Consider the following 23,643-nt stretch of genomic DNA (forward strand, 5'->3'; position numbering starts at 1 on the left):
GGGACTGCTTGTAAGTAGGGATGAGCTTTATGTTCGGGTCGAACATTGGCTGTTCGCCCATCCGTCGAAAACTGAACATTATGGGGTGTTTGCGCCAAATTCGAGCGCTGCGTAATGCCCCATAATGCACTGTGGGAACGCAGTGCATTGCTGTATGATGATTGGCCAAAGCATGCACCATGACCTGCATGCTTTGGCTAATCCCAGTGCCCTCAGCTAAGAGAGCCATAATTGGCCAAAGGTAGGGTGCCTAAGGAGGGACTAAGTCCACGCCCCACACTATATAAGGCTGCCTGCACGTCGGCCGTGGACGGAGAGAGAGTGTCATTTAGATTGAGCAGGCAGGCAGGTTATTCATTTAGCTGCAGTGTATTTAATATATATATACAGACAGTCTTGTGTATATATATATATATACAGTGTATTTAATATATACAGTATCTCAAAAAAGTGAGTACACCCCTCACATTTTTGTAAATATTTTATTCTATCTTTTCATGTGACAACACTGAAGGAATGACACTTTGCTACAATGTAAAGTAGTGGGTGTACAGCTTGTATAACATTGTAAATTTGTTGTCCCCTCAAAATAACTCAACACACAGTCATTAATGTCTAAACTGCTGGCAACAAAAGTGAGTACACCCCTAAGTGGAAATGTCCAAATTGGGCTCAAAGTGTCAATATTTTGTGTGGCCACCATTATTTTCCAGCACTGCCTTAACCCTCTTGGGCATGGAGTTCACCAAAGCTTCACAGGTTGCCACTGGAGTCCTCTTCTACTCCTCCATGACGACATCACGGAGCTGGTGGATGTTAGAGACTTTTCACTCCTCCACCTTCCATTTGAGGAGGCCCCACAGATGCTCAATAGGGTTTAGGTTTGGAGACATGCTTGGGCAGGCCATCACCTTTACCCTCAGCTTCTTTAGCAAGGCAGTGGTCATCTTGGAGGTGTGTTTGGGGTCATTATCATTTTGGAATATAGCCCTGCGGCCCAGTCTCCGAAGGGAAGGGATCATGCTCTGCTTTAATATGTTACAGTACATGTTGGCTTTCATGGTTCCCTCAAATGAACTGTAGCTCCCCAGTGCCGGCAGCACTCATGCAGCCCCAGACCATGAAAGCCCCCCCACTATGCTTGACTGTAGGCAAGACATACTTGTCTTTGTACTCCTCACCTGGTTGCTGCCACACACACTTGGCACCATCTGAACCAAATAAGTTTATCTTGGTCTCATCAGACCACAGGACATGGTTCCAGTAATCCATGTCCTTAGTCTGCTTGTCTTCAGCAGACTGCGGGCTTTCTATTGCAACATCTTTAGAAGAGACTTCCTTCTGGGACGACAGTCATGCAGACCAATTAGATGCAGTGTGCGGCGTATGGTCTGAGCACTGACAGGCTGACCCCCCACCCCTTCAACCTCTGCAGCAATGCTAGCAGCACTCATACGTCTATTTCACAAAGACTACCTCTGTATATGATGCTGAACATGTGCACTCAACTTCCTTGGTCGACCATGGCGAGGCCTGTTCTGAGTGGAACCTGTCCTGTTAAACCGCTGTATGGTCTTGGCCACCGTGCTGCAACTCAGTTTCAGGGTCTTGGCACTCTTCTTATAGCCTAGGCCATCTTTATGTAGAGCAACAATTCTTTTTTTCAGATCCTCAGAGAGTTCTTTGCCATGAGGTGCCATGTTGAACTTCCAGTAACCAGTATGAGAGAGTGAGAGTGATAACACCAAATTTAACACACCTGCTCCCCATTCACACCTGAGACCTTGTAACACTAACAAGTCACATGACATCGGGGAGGGAAAATGGCTAACTGGGCCCAATTTGGACATTTTCACTAAGGGGTGTACTCACTTTTGTTGCCAGCGGTTTAGATATTAATGGCTGTGGGTTGAGTTATTTTGAGGGGGCAGCAAATTTACACTGTTATACAAGCTGTACACTCATTACTTTACATTGTAGCAAAGTGTAATTTCTTCAGTGTTGTCACATGAAAAGATATGATAAAATTTGAGGGGTGTATTCATTTTTTGTGAGATACTGTATATACAGCCAGTCTCGTACATATATATATATATATATATATATATATATATATATATATATATACACATATATATATGTATATATCAACTGCATCCAGTTTAGCTATATCTGAGTGCAGGCCATTCCTGGTGTACTTTTTCTAATATACTTCAGACGGTGTAAACAGTACACAGTGTCATGCACCCATAGTTCAGTTGTTACTACTTTTCTGGTGGTGTACACAATACAGTACACCCATAGTTGTTATAACACTTCTGTTGGTGTACACAGTACCGTGCACCCATAGTGCAGTTGCTACTACTTTTCTGGTGGTGTACACAGTACACAATACAGTGTAGTGTGGTTTTGCTAAACAAAATTTACAGTATGTCCGGAAGGCCACCAAGGAGAGGCAAACGCTCGCAGGCCACTAAAAGAGGGCAAGCAGGCTCTGTGTCTACAATCAACAGTGCTGGTCGTGGACATGGTGCATCCTCAGCACGTGGCCGTGGGGCACGCTTGTCCTTTTTTTCTGCAGCCGGCCGTGTTATTGAGCCACAACATGCAGAAGAGTTGGTGGAATAGATAACAAAGCCATCCTCATCCTCCTCATCCTCTGTCACCCAGGCTCAGGGTAGTTTGCCTGCCAATGCAGCTGCCAAAGTGGCCTATTCCATCTGGTTCATGTCAAGAGTCACTCCTTTCCTAGCCCCCCCATCATGCACGAAGTAGTCCCCCGAACTATTCTACCACAGTGTCAGGTACATGCTGCCGGAGGATGCGCAGCGATTTGAAGGCTCCGATGATGGTACCCAGGTTGAGGAAGGGAGTAACGTGAGCCTAGATAGAGGGGGTGCCCAAGAAGGACAAGAAACTGGCAGTCATGTTCCCCCAGCTGCAGCATACTGCCAAGTTTGCTCCAGTGATGAGGAGGGAGGGGATAATGAGGTCACTGACTCTACTTGGGTGCCTGATAGAAGAAAGGAGGAGGCACATCTCCAATGAGGCAGGATGCCCTCCAGGGGGCAGCTTAAGGGAGAGCCATTCCAGCTCTCTACCAGCATGTGGAAGGCAATGTCTTGGCCTCGTTGGACAGGGCGGTCAGCAGTAAGGTGCATATTACCACTGACTCATGGTCCAGCAGGTATGGACAGGGACGTTACCTTTCTTTCACGGCGCACTGGGTAGCTCTGCTGGCAGCTGGGAAGGATGCAGGACAGGGTTCTGTATTGTTGGAGCTTGTTCCACCACCACGCCCCCAAAATGCTAGTGGTGATTCTACCACAGCTCTCTCCTCCACTCCCTCCTCTTCTTCTTCCTCTATGGCCTTATCCTCTGCAGATTTGTCCTCTGAACCAGCGGTGCTCCGTAGCCGTTCAAGGGGCTACGCAAGCACTCAGGCAAAAAGATGCCATGCGGTGCTTGAGTTGGTCTGCTTAGGGGACAGGAGCCACACTGGGGCAGAGATTCTGTCAGCTCTGCATGGGCAGGCTCAGAGGTGGTTGACGCCACACCAGCTTCAGCCAGGAATGGTTGTATGCGACAATGGCACCAACCTCCTCTCCGCCCTCCGACAGGGACACTTGAACCATGTTCCCTGTTTGTCTCATGTCCGGAATTTGGTGGTGCAGCAGTTCTTGAGCAGGTACCCGGTCTTACATAATCTCCTGAGGCAGGCCAGGAAAGTCTGTGGTCCTTTCCGCAGGTCATATAATGCCAGTGCTCGGCTGGCTGACCTTCAAAGGGAATGCAACCTGTCATTTGCGACATGCCCACCAGGTGTAACTCAACGTTGGCAATGCTGCAGCAGCTGCGCAAGCAGCAGAGGGCCATCAATGAGTACCTGTGTGAGTATGGCACCAGGACAGGGTCAGGGGAGCTTGGCTTTTTTTCGCCACGCCAGTGGCTACCGATCAAGGATGCATGCACTGTCCTGTCACCATTTGAGAAGGCCACGAGGATGGTGAACAGTGAAAGTGCATGAATTAGTGATACTGTCCCTCTTGTCTTCCTTTTGGAACACACGCTTCGTGGAATAATGGACAGGGCACTTAGTAACCGATTGATTTTTCTATGGCTGTGGGATCCCTTGAAGACTGCATATGCTGAGTGACTTTCCTATTCCTCCTCAATCTTCATGATGATAGCTTCTAAGAAAATTTTTGGTTCACGGCACCACCACCACTGCCTAAGGCCCAATTTTTCTGCCCCTGTTTAACAGGGGCATGTAATTACAATTTTTGATCTAATATTTCACAACAGGGTCCATTCCTGCGCTCAACAAGAGTATCTGTGAGACTTTACAGTGTTGTGCCAACCAAATTTTTGGTTCACGGCACCACCACCACACCTAAGGCCCAATTTTTCTACCCGTGTTTAACAGGGGCATGTAATTACAATTCTTGATATAATATTTCACGGCAGAGCCCGTTCCAGCACCCACCAAGAGTAACTGTGAGGGTTTACAGTGTTCTGGTACCACTAACAGCAAAGGCCCAATATTCCGCAGAGTGTATAGGGCAGGCCGGATAGTACATACAGGCGGTCCCCTATTTTCAAACATCCGACTTACAAATGACTCCTACTTACAAATGAAGGGAGACAACAGGAAGTGAGAGGAAATCTACCCCTAGGAAGGGAAAATTTTCTCCTGTAAGAATTAATATGGGAAAAAGTGTCTCCACTGATGCTTTATCACCAATCCTAGTTTCCCTAATAACCCAAAATTTTCAAAATCCAATTGTCATTGGGACAGAAAGTAAGGTGAAATCTTCTGAACAGGGGCACAGACAGCAAAACAAATGTTACAGGGATGATAACCCTTCCTCATGTTATCCAAAAAGCTTAAAAATAGATTTTTTTGGCTGGAGCTACACTTTATAAACGTACCTGTTCCAAATTACAAACAGATTCAACTTAAGAACAAACCTACAGTCCCTATCTTGTTTGTAACCTGGGGACCACCTGTATACTGCTGTTCAGAGTATATAGCGCCTGGGGGGCCTGTAATTTGGGTACGGGGTTCCCCTTGATATCCATACCAGACCCAAAAGGGCCTGGTAATGGGCTGGGGAGGGGGGGACCCATGCCGTTTTTCTCAATGATTTTCATCTATATTGCCGGGACCCGACATTACATTACAGCCGCAAGCAGTTTTACATGACTTTTATTCCTTTAGAAATTTTGTGCAGGAACTGTTCTAAACATGGGGAAAATGTGCCACTTTACAGGCATACTATAGTCACCCCCCAGGCATGATATTTAAAGGAATATTTCACTTTTATTGTTTCACTTTAAGCATTATTAAAATCACTGCTCCCGAAAAAACAGCCGTTTTTAAAACTTTTTTGCATTGATACATGTCCCCTGGGGCAGGACCCGAGTCCCCAAACACTTTTTATGACAATAACTTGCATATTAGCCTTTAAAATTAGCACTTTTGATTTTTCATGTTTGAGTCCCATAGACTTTAACGGTGTTTGCGTGTTCGCACAAATTTTTTGCCTGTTCGCATGTTCTGCCGCGAACCGAACTGGGGGGTGTTCGGCTCATCCCTACTTGTAAGGTTGAATCTGTAGTAGGGAGCAAGATCCGTATGAGCCGATGCCTCTTCTGTAGTACTGGCTCCTATCCCATGCGGAGTGATACCAACTGCACTCCATCTCTTGTCGCAGCTATAGCCATCTCCAGAGCAGCTATCTGCTAGCAGCAGGGAAGATAGGATCTTCAGGTCAGGGAGCAGCAATACACTGGGCATAATAGTGTAGGGCTGTTCCACACTGATGTGCTGCTGTTTACCCACATCGCGGGTACAGTGCAGTGTACCTGCAGTGCCCACAGTTCAGGTAAAACGCAAAACATCCGTGTGAGACAATCGGCAACTGTGGCAGGTGACGTGGCAAGTAACAGTCTGCAAATGGTGGCAGGTGACATGACAAGTGACAATCCACATCTGGTGGCAGGCAACAGTGGCAAGTGACAATCCACATCTGGTGGCAGGTGACGGTGGCAAGTGACAATCCACATTTGGTTCCAGGCAACGGTGGCAAGTAACAAGCTGCGTCTGGTGGCAGGTGACGTGGCAAGTGACACACTCAGGGCTCCCACTGATGAATTAAGGTGAGTTGAACCACTTCATTATATATTACAATGTAACAGTAGAAATAATGTGCTTCAATCACCATGACACCATATCAACCATGGTGCTGTGATGATTGAAGCGCCAACACCAGCCATTGCCCGTGAAAAATTGCTAGACACTGGCGTGCCCCTCAGGCCTGCAAAAAGTTTGGTGACCGCTGCTATGGGCTCTAGCCCCAGATCTTTTGCAGACCTAGCAACACCCCTGGTCTCCTCCGCCGCCTTCTTGTCCGTCTCACCTTGGGTTGCTTGCGGCCTTCCCATCTGGGCGGGGGGGATGGCATTAGTTTGCTGCCCCCCCAAAATATTTAGCACCAGCTGCCACTGCTGGCAAGCATGACCCATTGAAGTGAATGAGGTCACTCTGCAAGTTCCCTGCAACCTTGTGCAGTACAGCAAACAAGGGGTTAAAGCAGTGTAGCGTTGTGTTGCTTTCTCACCACCTGTTTTAACCCGTTGGACCACGCAGAAGCATGCAGTTGCGGGGCACTTGCAGAGAGTCCCCATTTACTTGAATGGGTTGTGATTGGCAGGGGGTAGCACCCACCAAAAGCACCAGGGGGCTTAATTCCTGCTGCAGCATGTGTACATCATTGGCTGCTGCCTCAGCAGCTAAAGGGGGTAGGGATTGAGGGTGGTAAAACTGCAACTCAACCACAGGGTTTTACCACCGCTCCCTAACTTTACACGTGAACGAGCACTAAGGGTACTGCTGCTGAATGCACCTAAGGGCTCATTCACGATTGCAGCAGGCGCCGCTGCTCCCCGGAAAAGCAATCTGAGTGTAATTGACAGGTGGTGAGGAGGTGATATGTTGCCTCCTCACCACCTGATTTAAACCTATATTTGCCATGCAATGCATGTGATTGCGACAGAGTAGTATGGCAATTACAGGTTTAAATCAGGTGTGAGGAAGCGAGAAGTCAAAGATCACTGTACCTGGTGATCTTTGACTTCTCCCATGTTGTTCAGGTAGATCTCCACCTATTTAACCCTTTCATGACCAAGCCTATTTTTGACATTAAAATTAAAAAAAAAAAAAAAAATTAATGTTAAAATCCGTATTTTTTGCTAGAAAATTACTTAGAGCCCCCAAACATTATATATATATATTTTTTTTAACAGAGAATCCAGAGAATAAAATGGTGATTGTTGCAATATTTTGTGTCACACGGTATTTGTGCAGCAGTGTTTTAAACGCAACTTTTTGGGAAAGGGGACACTTTCATGAATTTAAAAAAAAACAAACAGTAAAGTTAGCCCAATTTTTTTGTATAATGTGAAAGATGATGTTACGCTAAGGAAATAGATACCAAACATGTCACGCTTTATAATTGTACGCACTCGTGGAATGGCGACAAACTACGGTACCTAAAAATCTCCATAGACGACGCTTTAAATTTTTTTTAGGGTTACCAGGTTAGAGTTACAGAGGAGGTCTAGTGCTAGAATTATTGCTCTCCCTCTCACGATCGCGGCGATACCTCACATGTGTGATTTGAACACGGTTTACATATGCAGGCGCGACTTCCGTATGCGTTTTCTACGCTGCGCGAGCTTGCGGGACGGTGGCGCTTTAAAAAAATTTTTTTTTTCTTATTTATTTTATTTATTTTTATATTTATAAATTGTGTTTAAAAGAAAACATTTTTGATCACTTTTATTGCTGTCACAAGGAATGTAAACATCCCTTGTGACAGTAATAGGTGGTGACAGGCACTCTTTATGGAGGGATCGGGGGTCTAAAAGACACCCGATCCCTCCTTTGCACTTCACAGTATTCAGATCGCCATTTTCGGCGATTCTGAATACTGTATATTTTTTTTAAACCGGCTCCATTGGCCGTAAGTGACGTCATGTGTTTACAATTAGGAGGCTGGAACAAAGCCGCTTACGGCTTTGTTCCAGACTGTCAGTAGCCGCTGGAGGTGGCGGATTGGTGATCGGGCCTCCCGGTGGATCGGGTGGCCTGGTAAGAGCGGCGGGAGGCGGCGGGAGGGGGGACGTCCCCTCCCGCTCCTCCAGTATAACAGCCGAGCGGCTTTTAGCCGCATAGGTTGTTATACTTGGAAAGCCGATCGCCGGCTCTAAAAAACAGTACCGGGATGATGTCTGCAGCTGCGGGCATCATTCCGGTTTAACCCTCGAAAGCCGAGTACGCACATCTGCATACGCTCGGCGGGAAGGGATTAAGATTGCCTACCCCTGCTTCAGCCAATCAGGGCTTCCAATGCACTGTGCGGCTTTTAAGCGACTTTTAAGTGACTTGAAGTGACTTTGAAGAGACTTTGAAGCAACTTCAGGGAATGCCTGGGTAATCTTCTTGTAATGTCAGATCCAAATCACATCAATTAAGATCCGAATTGGAGGCAACTTCTATTAAAGTCTATGGGCACAAGTCGAATAGAAGTCGCCTTCGAATAGTACAGGAACCTTTCCGAAAGTTGGCGTGACTTCAGTATTGCTACAGCTCTCATTGACTAAAATGGGACTACACTTGTCACGGTTGGGGTCTCACAAATTGGATCCCAAGTTTTAGCAGTGTGAACTGAGTAGGGAGGCGTTATAATCTTTTTTCATGTTTGTTTTGCTGACTGTCTCCTTATTTCTGAGATTATCTCATTACTTTTACCACATGCAGGGGTGACCAAAACATAAAGTGTGCAGAAATCTCCCTCAGACAGGTATAAAAACCCACCAAGGTTTCTAACCCCCCATCACTCTCTCCAAGACAAACAATAAAGGCTTATTTTAATGCAGATGCATTTTATTTACCACCACATTTTGTATAGTTTGTTGGAAATGCTTTTCTTATGGTTTTGTAGACATTAAGAAAGTTTAACTTCTGATTAGCTTTTTTGTTAGAATTTGTAATTTCTTGAAAATCTCAGGTCAACACCATCTTCAAACAGTCTCTTTGTTAAAACAGCCTGGAAACAGCCTTCAGAATGATCCATTTGTTATAAATGACTCCTATTTTCTGATGGGTTTCCAAAATTCTAACATCTGGTAGATAGCCCACGGTCTATGGTTCCACATGATGTATGGCTGATCTTGAAAGTACTCTGAATGCATTGGCACAGTAAAATAGAGTATACTGTTCTCATAATAAATGTTCTAATTTCCTAAGGAAAAAAATGAAGATATCTGGTAGGATTTACATTACGTCCAAGGTGGTATGGATATCTTGCAGCGTTTATTTGACTTTCAGTGTTCCAAGCAACCCTCGTGATTTATCTGTAACTTACACATTAGCAAAGCTGTTAGCTGTTTAGGTAATATCTCAATAGTGATGCCAACAATAGTCTTACTTTTCATAAAATAGCTTATTTACTTTTATAGAGTATATATGCCAATTACTCAAACTTCAGACTGAAAAATGGGCAAACATTACAAAAATACAATGCACAAAGAAACAATGCAAACAAAAAAAAAGTAAGTGTATGTAAAGGCAAATAATAAAATTTAGTAAGGGATAGCTTAGCTTAATTTATAAACACTTTGTGCAGTCTTTTGTGATTGTTGTATCTTACTCTTTAATTTTACAAGACGATACTGCCATAGTGAAAGCTGACAATTTCTTCTGAAACATCCCCAACCCCAAACAAAGTATGTGAGAGTGCAAGGGCCAATCTAATTGTCTGTAAAAATGTATTTAAAGAACATGTAGTGCCACCCCCCGAAGAAGCTGCTGGTTAAGGTGGGTTCCTCTGATACTGGCCTCAACCTTCTCCAAGCCCCCAGCCTCTCCAACACCAAGCTGAGCTCACAAATGCTGGGTCTCACACTGAGATCATGGATACCAAACCTAGTGTTTTATAATAATGTTAACCTTAAAGGATAGACACCAAACCAGTCAGTAGAAGAAAATCTAATTTTGTGTATTGATACCTGTCATTGGTCAAACAATGTAATACAGAAGTGATCATAGAAAGCAATACATGGCAGAGATAACAGTTCACTTAATGTACAGAGCAGTTGACAACACCACGTAGCCTAAAGTTTTACCAGCCAGGTCAGCTTAAACAGTAACACTGTCATCCGAAGTGCAACAATAAAAAGCAACAGAAATTAGATATGTCTAAACCTCCAGAGCTATACTGCCCATGTGCACAAGGGTGGTCATGCTAGGCCTAAGGCTGCCTGCAGGACACTGTCTTGGCCTACCGACCCCAAATAGAAAACAGGAGGTAATATATGGGTAGAATAAATTAACCAAGGGCAGCCCTTCAGTTGCTTCTTTTGCCGACCACTCTTGGGGCACTTTGAAGTGTTGGTGCACTTTAAAAGTGTCTATAGAACCTGCATCCAGTTATAGTATGCTGGAGAACTGGTGTAGTCTTTGGCTCAGTTGTAAAATAGATAAAGAAATGGAGACTAGGTAAGTCAATTACAAGGGATGTTCAATGAAGCAGTGTTGTCTTGAATAAAAGTTTAGTATGTGGTCCTACAGCAGGCTGTACGCAGTGGGACTAAGTGTATCTGTAAGTGCCATAGTGGTTAACCGGTTTCAGGAAAACTCTGTTCCTGCCAAACAGTGTACACAGGGGGTTAACAACCCTCTCACCAATTCTGTAGCACAGCATTAGTAGCACAAGCAGAAGAACCACTCTTCACCACCCGTTCTGTGGGTGGTAAAGAGTGGCCTCTTTATCACTCTCTCAGTCTCTGGCTGTTTACACAGCAGTGAGAAAGATGGAGAGACAGTACACTGCCCCCCAGTAGGGATGGCTCAGGGCATATGCTCGCCTCTTGCCCAGGATCTTGTAAGGCTAGGTGCTCTGCACAGGGATGCACATTTTCTTTTGTCCCAGTGCCAACTGTCCCAATCTTTCCCGGGCAGTCCAGTATTAATCCCTCCACTCTAAGCCAATCTCATGGCTTTTTGGGAGCTGTAGTCTTCCTCTTGCTCCACACAATGTGCCTAAAACAGACATAAGGTTATAATGGAGTAAACAAAAAATAAAAAGAAGCAAAACCGTAGTAATATCACCAAGGCGATATTGGCAGAGGGAAAAGGAAAAAGTTTAATCTTGTATTTCACCCTACCCAAGTAGTCTCCTGAGTCCTCAGCCCTAATGCAAGCAGTGGGCTGACCCTTGGAAGGAGCTGTAAAAATATAATAATGCCTTGATGGGTGCATGTCAGTCTGGTGGATTGGGCATCCCATGTAAAGTTTAGCCTCCATGATAAAAATAACTGAAATTCAATGAATGAAAAGGGACAGGTCAGGGGCAGTAAGGCTGGAGAGGAAATGGTTAAATGACGCTAGAAGCCTACCAGACAGGAAATGGGACAAGCTTTATCTGACATGCTGCAGCTTCTAATGCACATTGTAAGAAGGCAATTGGTATGATGTGCAACACACTGCCCTAAAAAATAGTAGAGCATGTGCTACATTTTTTCAAGGTACACCATTGTAGCACTGTAGTATGAACTGAACTCGTAGAACCTTGCCTTGTCTATGAGTTGAGAGTGTGTTGAACTAGGCTGCCAAGTGCAAGCCAACACATATGATGTGAATGGACCCTTAAATTTAGGGGTGATTTAATGTGGGAGGACTGAAATAATAAGCATATATAGCCAATTCTCACTAATTAGGAAAGGTTAATAAATTAATCTGCGATGAATCTTCAAATCAAGGTAAATACAATTCAAAGTGCTATTAAAACCAAAACTAAAAATATATTATATTGCATATAATTTGATTTTTTGGCTGTATCTGTTTCCTTTTCTTTGACTTTTTTGAATAAATAAAAGCTGATCATTTTAATAACCCCTGTCAGTGGTAAAGGGATCCCTCTAACTGACACATTCTGCTGGAGAGCTTAAGCTTCTAAAAAACAGCAGACTTACTGGTTGAATCACCAGATGAAAATAGAAGAAAGAAAGCCAGAAAAGGGATACTAATTCAGCAATCCCAATTGGTAAGCTGTAATATAATAAATGTTTGCTTTTGGGTTTAAAACTGCTTTAACACACAGATCCCATCACTCTCCACAACCCAAAAAAATGCAGATATACAAAATATAAAATTTTGATAGAAGTCTTCTGTTATTGATTCCACTTGCATAGCAAGGAATACCTTACATATTACTTAATTTGCAATAAAGGAAAATTCTATAGAGCTGAGTGACTGGGCTTTGTTGGATTTACTGCAGGGAATAAGTATTCCCATTTACGCACTCTAATAATCTAATTTATTACATGCCTAAAATAAACTCTTTAAGGTTTGTACATTTTTACTGTAAGTTTGTGTTAGTTAACCACTTACATAAGTATTTATTTTTTCTAGTAATAAAACACTGGTCTCAGCAAAAGAATATACTTGCTGTTCTGTAAAGAACAAACATACAGGACCCAAATACAGATGTCAAGGCTCTCGACATTGACCGACCCTTTATTAAACAATTAGAATTTTAAAAGGTAATCATGACTTAAAATAACTGTTACAACAAAGTGTAAAAATTTGTTATGACGATTATCCATATTTTATTAATTACAGAACTAAACTGTTTATTATCAGTACAATGTCTAATTAACTTACATATCCCTAAGTGTTTAACACTTCCCGCGGGAGCAATAACAAGTGTCTGTTATGGTTTAAACACTGTTGAGGTCAGATTCAGCAAATTTTAAACCTGCCAAAGAGCATTAATATTAGCCATTCAGCACGATGTTAATTATACTTTTATTTTTCGTTTAGAACAAACAGATGTATATCTTAAAATTTTGGTCTAATTAAGTCAACTGAGATTTGAAAACATTTGGACCAGAAAGTAATTCTAAAGACAGCGGGTTTAACATATCTCTGTATGAAAGTGTTTATTTGGATAGTGTCAAGATTTAGATTAATTAGGCAGATGTTTTAAACAAAAAAAAAAGTTTTGATTAAAAGTGGCAAACCAAGAATAAATGTATAAACACAGATAGGCCAGAAACTTTGCTGTTAAAAATAGAATTATGCAGTTTTTTTTTTTAAACATAGATTTCATATAGCCAATCAGAAAGACAATAAAAAAGTATATAGAGATATAAAAAAAAAATTGCTCTTCACTTTAGTTTTTTTCTTCTATAGGGTGAGGTGATATGCAGTCATGAAATAAGGCCAGTAATCATATTGTAGGTGATACTTTTCTAGGACCCATGGATCTCAGTTCTCTTTTAGGCACTCAACTTTGCTCGCAAATATTGTATAAAAATGCAGTGTGATGAAAGGAGAAATATGCTTTCAAGGACAGCTGTACCTTATTGTAAAGTTTTGCTAAAGCACCCCTGCAATCTAAACTACTACACCACTCCCTATTTCTCAGATGCTTACCTACTGCTCACTGAGGAGCTCTTCCTTGGAAGGGCTGTAATCAACACAAGGTACCTTGGTCTTTGAACTAAGGAATATAAGAGGGGAGGCTTAATGTAGTTTAGATGGGGCTGGGCTTAGCGGACATTTAGAGAAAAGTATACCTGTATTTTAAGCAGGTTTGGATTTCATTTAAACTCTTTATAGCCATTTTTTATTGCTCTGCTAGCTTGATATTTATGACCACTGCTAATTTTGGCCAATCTTAAAATCATATATAAATAAATACATTTTGATAGGGTAATAAAGCCTTTCCACAAACTTGCAAAGGTCTGCACAAAAGGGGTAAATGCAACTTGGTAAAAAACTCACCTTGGCCAGCACTCTCTGAAAACAGACAAAAAAATTGTATTATTTCAATGCTAGGTTTCTATGTACCGTGCTTGATCATGCTATTATCAGAGCTGCACAAATGGAAGTGTATTTTCTATGCTGTTACTGAACCATTGATAATAACAATAATATTATTATAAAGCATATATAATTATACTAGTGTTTGTGAAAAAATACTAAAGCGCTAATATGAATATTCAAATTAATTTAAGTGTAGTTAGTAGAAAATAACTAAAATATTCAAGCTGCAACCAATCAAGTGGTGTGTTGACACCGTGAGTATATGATAAAGTGACAAATGAATATGGTGCGCTATAATCAACCTCCTACTATACCAACTAAATATTGGAGATTGTATATTCTTAATTATAGGTGATCAAGACTATATACCCTCTATGTGCTAAATGTGATAATGCAATAATCCAATAAATAAAAAAATTTGCTGCAAAAAATAATTGAATAATACAAATGTCTGGTCTATAAAACACACTGAGTATGGAGATCAGATAACCCCACAATGCACACGGTTAGCCATAAACCATACCAATAACCTTTTCGATTAAAGATTATATGATAAGAGCAAAACGAATAACAAAAGTTCCCCGCTAATTAACACAAAAGAACAGTTCTGCTAGACTATCGATTCGTCAATAGTAACCAGCCGACTTTGCTTGCTGTTCCTCTCAACGTCACCGTTTGTATGATTATTTACAAGAAATAAAAGAAACGCATAATTGCCCCATGATACAAACTTAAAAAAGATCTGAATTGTAAGCCGGATCCACTCACATTTATGTAATTTAATCAGCGCTTATTGCAAAACGGTCAGATGTTTTTGACATAACGCTCCTCACACCGCATCTGCTGTGCTTACAATCATACACATTAGATGTCGTCACTGGCTCCTCCCGACGTGTCGCGTCATGTCACGTGACTTTTTCAAGGGTGGACCCTTGGAGTATCCTTGAAAAAGTCACGTGACATGTGACGCAACACGTCGGGAGTAGCCAGTGACGACATCTAATGTGTATGATTGTCAGCACAGCAGATGCGGTGTGAGGAGCGGTATTTCAAAAACATCTGACCGTTTTGCAATAAGCGCTGATTAAATTACATAAATGTAAATGGCAGGACTGTTCTTTTTTTTTAATTAGCAGGAAACTTTTGTTGAGGCTTGTTTAAAGTTTGCTGCACAACATTTAGACAAGCCTGTGAAATACTGGGAGAATATAGTCTGGTCAAATGAGAATAAAATTGATTTTTTTGGATGCCATAATACACACCATGTTTGGAGGTCAAATGGCATTGCATATCAGCCCAAAACCACCATGCCAACAGTGAAGTTTGGAGGTGGGAACACCATAGTGTGGGGCTGTTTTTCAGCATACGGTACTGGGAAATTTCATGTCATTGAAAGAAGGATGAATGGAGAAATGTACCAAGACATTCTTGATAAAAAATCTTCTGCCATCTACCAGGATGATGAAGATGAAATGAGGGTGGACATTTCAGTAAGATAACAATCCCAAAAACTAGGCCAAGGAAAGCCTCAATTGGATTTCAAAGAAAAGCTGCTAGAATGGCCCAGCCAATCACTTGACTTGAATCCAATAGAAAATCTATAGAAAGAACTAAAGATAAGAGTTCATAGAAGAGGCCCACCGAACCTTCAAGATTTGAAGACTGTTTGTGTGGAAGAATGGGCCAAAACCACACCTGAGCAATGCATGTGACTAGTTTCTCCATACAGGAGGCGTCTTGAAGCTGTCATTATCAACAAAGGATTTTGTACGAAGTATTAAATAAATTTAAGTTAGCGTGTTCAATACTTTTGACCTGTGTCATTTCATTTTGTTACACATAACTTAATTTCGGAGCTTATTTGTTTTGTTTTTTTTTTATATATGAATCTCATGGGCTGTTACCGACATGTGGTGAAAATTTCATAATAGCACCTTTAGAAACATATTTACCTAGATAAATGGTGACGTGTTCAATACTTATGTTACCCGCTGTATACAGTACATATATATATATATATATATATATATATATATATATATATATATATATACATAATTATTGTGGTTATTATTACTATCATATAATATTGTTGTATCTTGTATGGGCAATGTAGTGTGAAGAAAACTGCAGACAGAAAACATTAAATTCGCCCATCCTGTTTCTTCCGATCAAACCTCTTTCGGCACACAAACCTCTTACATTTTCCCTCCATTCCACCATTCCATGAATATTCCAGCAACAGTTACCTGCCCCCCTGTGCAAAGCACTTTGTTTTTTGCATGCTGCAGCCCTCATGCAAGAATTGGAGCCTACCCACAGATTCCTCCTGCTCTGTTGATGGCAGCTCATGTGGGATCATTCCGTAATGCCAGTGCAGTGACAGGCATCAAAAACGGTTATGTCAAAGTAATCAAAAAAGCCAGCAACACAAATGTTTCTTCTTATGAAATTTTATTGTAGCATTAACAGCAGTGACACATCTTAAATTATAACGTATTTCAGCCAAAGCATTCCTCATAGCATAGAACGGACGTAATACCCTGAGCACCTACACTCAGTTCATTATCCTTTTATGTTGCTGTGGAGCTTGTGTGAGTTTTTGTGTATAGTAAAGTTATGTCAGACTTTGAGCATTTTCTGTCTTGTCATTGATTATTAGCTTAATCAACTCAATACTAGCATGTTACACTCTCTTTTTTTTTTTTCATTTTGTAGTGTTGTGAAAAAAAAATTCTCTTACTTTCTGCTTTAAAAACATACCAAATAAAAATACAAACACCCCCCCCCCCAAACTACCCTTTTTTGGAAAGTGAACACCTCAAGGCAATCTTATTTTGTCTCACAGTTTTTTGGAAATGAAAATATTGGTGGTTAAGGTGTGTAAGCCTTTAAAAGTCACCTATTGAACCCAAGTGCTTCAGTTATTAGTGGATGAAAGTTCCTTTGAGGATGAAATTGCATTGTGTGCAATAGCTAGATGTCATGGACAAACCAAAGACACTTTAAACCACCCTCCATTTTTTTTTAATCTCAATTTCTTTATTAATTTTATCTGTATAAAAACAAATCGCAATTAGCGAGGTGCAACCTCACAATAACAACAATATACACAGGTTCTTAATACATTCTTATAAAAAAAGAAAAAAACCCACCCCATACCCCTCCCCTCTCCAGCCTACCCCACCCCTCCCTCCCACACTCTCCCTATACCCACCCCTTCTCCCTTTCCTGCCCTCTATTTTAACCACAACCACACCCCCTCAGCCATCATTAGTGGTAACTGGCACTTTAAATCCCCCCCCAAAACAATCCCACAATATTGGTGGTCAGTGTCCCTTTAAATCTGCCTCCACTGCATTGAATCATAGCAGTCCTCTGCTGCAACCTGGAAGATTTAATGTATGGATTATAGTGGCTCTAAAGTCAAAAAGTGTTTTTACTGAAATGCATTATAGAAACTCCCAGCTACTTGTCTCCCCCCATCCCTAAACACTTACCTATCTCTTCACATGATCCAGCGCCATCCCAGCTGCAGCACCACTGTCCTGACTTCCTAGTCTCACAGGAGACATTGAGCAGCTTGCAGGAGCCTATGGCAATGCTGTCAGTCAAACTCCTGTATCAGTGATGTGTCTATGGATGCGCACAGCACAGTTTGGGAGCACACACCAACACGGGGTCCTCCTCAGCATAGGGGGCACCCACGGAAGGAGGATCGGAGAGCTCCAGCAAGGAACTCCAGAAGAGGCATTGCCTCACTCTCCTCTACCCCAGTGATTACTAAGTCTGCACTTTGTAACAAGGTGAGAAACCAGCAGTAGGAGAGCTGATCTATGTGAAACAATTTTCACACACATGCCAATACAAAGGTTTTATTCCAGCAATTTGCTTCTAATCATAGATAATGCCTAAAGAAATATAGCACATGCCTTGTTGGAAGAAAGAAAGATGAAGGCATTGCCAAGGGTAAGTACTATGATCTCTTTGAGATCATAGTACTTAACAGAGACCAACATGTGCCAACACAGCAGAGAAAAAAATCTTACTAAAAGAGAATCACTTTTTATTAAAGTACTGCTTTAGCTGAACACAATGGAAATAATTCATATACAGTAAGGTATAGCAAGAGTTACCATCAGTCACATTGTGTAACAAAACACAATATGGGAAGCTCATTTAAATTGGTTTGCATGCCTGAGACATATTGTCAGGAATTGAGCCCAAGGCCAGGTGATTCCAATCTCATGAGAACTTCAATAATCCCTTAGAAATACATTTCCTGGTGAGTCTTATGACAATATTGAAACGTACGCTGTAAAACATACACAAAGTGTCCTGATCTGGCATTACCTAAGGATTGTGACAAGCAAATGTTAGCATGATCTCATGGACAGCCAATCAAGACCTTTAGGTGGAAAGTAAACTTTAGATACTCTTGGTGTTTCTCTGTGTACGAAAAACACAAGCTGTAAATCAGACATAAAGCTGTGCTGATATCATAAACCAAGATGTTCAGCTGAAGAAGTGTCTTGACATCCTGATGAGAAATAATGATAAACTTCTTCATGCTCTACATTTCCCATAGCAAATGTGTGTAACTGGAATGTAACACAGCAATAAGAAAGCATATTTTATTTATAGGGCACTTAAAGGAAAAAAATAACATAACTTTTACTTACACATTGGTCACAAACTACATTTTATTACGTCATATTAATAAAATAGAAAACAAATGACTTTGCAATTGACACATAATAGTACACAAACAACCTAAAACAATTCCTAAATTCCCTAAAGTCATTGCAGAGTAGTTACTTTCCTTTCATATTTGAAATAAATACTTACATCAGATCTTAAGGACACTTATCATAGTATATGAAAACTCCTTGCACACCATGACATAAAAATATATGTATTTATGTTAGCTTATAAAAAATTAAGGCTATAGCCCCAACTATTTTAGCCAGTCCCCGCCCAGCCTATAGTGAAATGACAGCCAAGTGGGACATTTGTCATTTTGGGTGGATGTTATGTGACATATCCCTCAGAATGTGCCCCATGGCCTTTGCTGCCTGTGCTAATCGGACACAGCAGATGACTGATCAGTGTACTGGCTGCTGCTGGTACCATGTGATTGCTGTGACTAATCAGAGCAAATCACATGACAATTGTACACAATGACTGGCTTTGATTCATGCCATTCATTGTGTTGATCTCTGTGATCAGTCACAGTGATCACATGGTACAGAGAGAACCAATCACAGCCTATGTGTACCATGTAATTAGCTGTGGCCAATCACAGCTAACAACAATAGTAAACACTGAATTAATCCATTTCATTCAGTAAAAATGCTTGCTTATAACAGTGACATTCACTGGTATAAACAATCATAATGTGTAAATAAAAAAATCACTTCCCCAGAGTAGTACATTCTTACTATGGTAATAAAAAATAAATAAAAAAAATTGAAAAAAAATGTAAAAATGTTTTTTGTTACATATTGTCACCAGTCAGTTTCCCTGATCACCGCCACACCAGTTATATGATGATGTACTGCACTGGTAACAGTATGTAAAAAAAAAAAATTTTAATTTTTTTTTTTCTTTCATTTTTTCATTTTTCAAAAAATTGTGACAAAAAAAATACAACTTCAAAAAACCTACCAGGTCTCTTACTAAATACCTTAGACTGTCTACTTTCCAAAAAGAATGACACTTTGAAGCTTTTAGTGGATGAAAAAAACAGCCCAATATGCTGCTGATCCTTCAGAATCTAATTTTAATGCTCTATCCCATAGCAAACGGGCCTTACATTTGCAAATGGCTGAGGCCACAAGGATGGATCTATATAAAAATAAACAAAAATCTTTTGAGCAGGGAGGTCACTATTTGGTCATGATGGCTAAACATGAACAACCTAGTATTCCGATTTCAGAAATACACACCTCCTCTGGAAATATGGCCTATACACAGCCTAAAATTCTGGAGACTTTTTTCCAATTTTATCAGACATTGTATACATCTCATTTGCCCTCTGATTTCCAGCCAACGGAATTGGCGGCTTAGCTGAATTCAGTAGCACTGGCTTGGTTAACAGATAATGAGAGGGAGATGCTAGTATGTCCTATAACTTCGGAGGAGGTTCTTTTGGTCATCAGTTCTTTTCCATTGGGGAAGTCACTGGGGCCAGATGGCCTTTCTATTGAATTTTATAAGGCCCACGGAGAGCTCTTAGCTCCTGTATTGGCTTCTCTTTACTGTGATTGTCAGAAGAAGGGAGCTTTGCCGGACTCTATGAGTCATGCTCATATCGTTTTAATTAATAAGCACCCAAAAGATCCATCCTCTTGTGCCTCATTTAGGCCTATTGCCCTTTTGAATGTAGACTTTAACATTTTGACCAAGCTTATCTCCCGACGATTACAACTTATGATGTCTAATATTATTGATTCAGATCAGACGGGGTTCATGCCTGGTTGGGCTACTGATGTGAATTTGAGGAGACTATATACTAATGCTTCACATCTTAAAGCGGTTGTATACCCTTTTTCTTACTTTTACCTACAGGTAAGCCTATAATATGGCTTACCTGTAGGTAAAATTAATATCTCCTAAACCTGTACGGTTTAGGAGATATTTACTTTACATGCAGCCACTGACGTCAGCGGTGCATGCGCTGTGAAGGCCTGGCAGACACTGCGCCGGAGTGACATAAGCGCGGATTCAGCCACTCACAGCGCCGGAGCCACGATACCCAGAAGAAACGCTGAAGAAACATGTCAACTCCCTCGGCATGGACCGGGATCAGATGTCGAAGCCTTGTTCTAGGGTGAGTATTTCATAATGAGCTAGTATGCGCTGCATACTAGCTCATTATGCCTTTGCCTTGCAGCTTTTTTGTTTAAAAAAAATAAAAAATCTGTGCGTGTATACAACCACTATAATATAGGATCTAGGGTCATTGCCTCCTTAGATATTGAGAAGGCTTTTGACACCTTGGAGTGGCCCTTTCTGTGAATGGGCTTTCCAGTGGTATTTATAAAATGGTCGCAGGTCTTATATAGAAATCTCACAGCTGCAGTGAAAATGGGGGGGAGGGTGGTCATCTCTTTTTTCATTATTTAATGGAACTCGGCAGGGCTGCCCTTTCTCTCCGACCCTTTTGCTATTGCTATGGAGCCGTGGCGGAGGCTTTGAGCACTTCCCCCAATATTAAGGGATTGCTGATTGGTTGGTTGGAGGAGAGGGTAGCTTTGAATGCAGATGACCTTTTATTATTTTTGAATGATGCTGGACCCTCGCTCCAAGGGGCCTTAGAGATACAGGATTCTTTCTCAACGGTTACAGGGTTGAAGGTAAATTGGACTTTGGAAGTCTTTGTTATTCCCAGTTGATATGGAGGCCCGTAGCACGGCTTCGAATGACATTCCATTGCAGTGGGTAGAGAATTTCAAGTACTTAGGAGTTGTAATTTCCCGCCAAGCTTCTGAATTTATTTCCCTAAATTTGACTCCGATTCTAGGAGACATTGGGTCAAAATTGAAAGCAAGGAAGTCTCTACCATTGTCCTTATTGGGATGAATTATTCTCTTAAAAATGAAAATTATACCAAAATTTCTGTATTTATTTAGACATTCTCCGCAGTGGCTCCCTGTATCCTTTTTTACAAGGTTAAATCAGCTTTTCTCATGTGTTTTGTGGGGACTGAAGAGACCCAGGTACAAATTAACTACCTTGATGCGCCCTTGTGAACAGGGAGGCTTATGTTTTCCGGATCTATACAAATATTTTTTGGCCACTCAGTTGGTTACGGACACATGGTGGCTAAGCCCAGACTTATATAACTTCTCCACTTGGTTGGTAGCAGCAGTGGTAGGTTCTATAGAAGCTCTTAGGGTGCCCTACGGCCCCAAAAAGAGAGTACCTTATCAGTTGACTGTTTTAATGCTTAATACTATTCGAGCTTGGGAGGCTGGTCTCAAATGTGATTATTATCCAAAGGGTGTGATTTCTCCAAATGCTCCCCTATGGTTTAATCATATTCTCCCTAAATTTTTTAAAGTACCAGAGCCTATTGCATGGACTAAATATAGCATTAAATTACTCTCTCAAGTGGTAATATATTGGAAATTATCTACCTTTTCTACACTTACCTCAATCTTTAATCTACCTATTTCTTATCTATTTAGATATCTCCAGCTTTTTCATATTTTTCATGTACGGTTCCCACTGGACAGCCTAAGGATTATACAATCCTCTTTAGAATCGGTACTCAGGTCTTAGTGCTTGGATAAGCCCACCTTGAGACTGTATGCTCATCTTACTTTAATTTCTATTTTGCCATTAGAAGGTCTCACAGCTACTTGGATGTGAGATATACCATATTTGGATATGGAGGACTGGAGGGATGTGTGGGATTTCCCTCTGCAATCTCAGGTATCTTTGAGAGACCGCATGATTCAATTTAAATTTGTTCATAGAGCATATATTACGCCTTATAGACTTCAAAAGATAAATCCTGCGTGCTCTTCCAACTGTTGGGGGTATGGAGCATCTCAGGGGGATTTCACACACATTTTTTGGACTTGCCCATAAATAGCTATTTTCTCATTGTCTGTTTGCCTGCTGGGTCTAGTAGAAGCTATTGTTCCTACAGTGTCTGAGCGAGTGTTCATTAATAAAGCATTATTCTATGCAAGAAAAGCCATGCTATGCATTGGAAGAAACCTTACTCTCCTACACTTCTATACTGGAAACAATTGATAAATAATAACCTCCCATTTTATAGAGACACCTAAATTAATGGGGGTTGCCCTAGTAAATATGATAAAGGCAAAATGGCTGGACAAACCGTCTTGGCATCTGGGTGGGGGTCATTAATGGGATGGGTTGTCATTAATCATAATATGGGAGCTTCTGCATAAGAGATACTTGGGGCCATTGAAGAAAGAAGGGATTAATATCTGTTTTCTACTCTCCCTCTTTTTTTCTTTTTTTTTTCTTATATGGGGTGAGGTTTGACATTTGAGTGGACAAATGGGTAGGCCTATATTTAGGACCAGATAAAATACTTTTTTCTTAATTATTATATCCCTTTAAGTTGTTGCTTTGTTGTTTTGTTATTTTGAATTCATATTTCAAATTGATAGTTGCTATGCAGAGTGATTGGATCTTGATACTGTATTAATATACAGTATCTTAGGTTCAATGGGGGTTATTTACGAAAGGCAAATCCACTTTGCACTGCAAGTGCACTTGAAAGTGCACTTGCAGTGCACTTTCAAGTGTAGTCACTCTAAATCTAAAGGGTAGATCTGAAATGAGTGGAAGCTCTGCTGATTTTATCATCCAATCATGTGCAAGCTAAAAGGCTGTTTTTTATTTTCCTTGCATGTCCCCCTCGGATCTACAGCGACTTTACTTTACTTTAGAATAAATAATGATATTTGAAGCGCTTCACAATGTGCATAAAAATGAATATATATGAATAAATATAAATACTCAAATAAACCCAGTGGTGAGTAAAAATTCCTAAAAAATCCAGCAATCAAAATAGTGTAAAATTATAAAAAATTAGTGACACCAAATGTGTAAAAAAATCACATAAAAAATCCACATAAAAATAAATATATAGGAATGTATTCAGAAGGTTCAATTATACAAGTGTAGAATCTGATTGGTATAGAGCTTTGATCCAGTCCCACTAGCAAAGCTGTTTAAAAACACTTGCTTAATTAAGGTGC

This window comes from Aquarana catesbeiana, linkage group LG01 (assembly GCF_042186555.1).
Source record: "Aquarana catesbeiana isolate 2022-GZ linkage group LG01, ASM4218655v1, whole genome shotgun sequence".
NCBI lineage: Eukaryota > Metazoa > Chordata > Amphibia > Anura > Ranidae > Aquarana > Aquarana catesbeiana.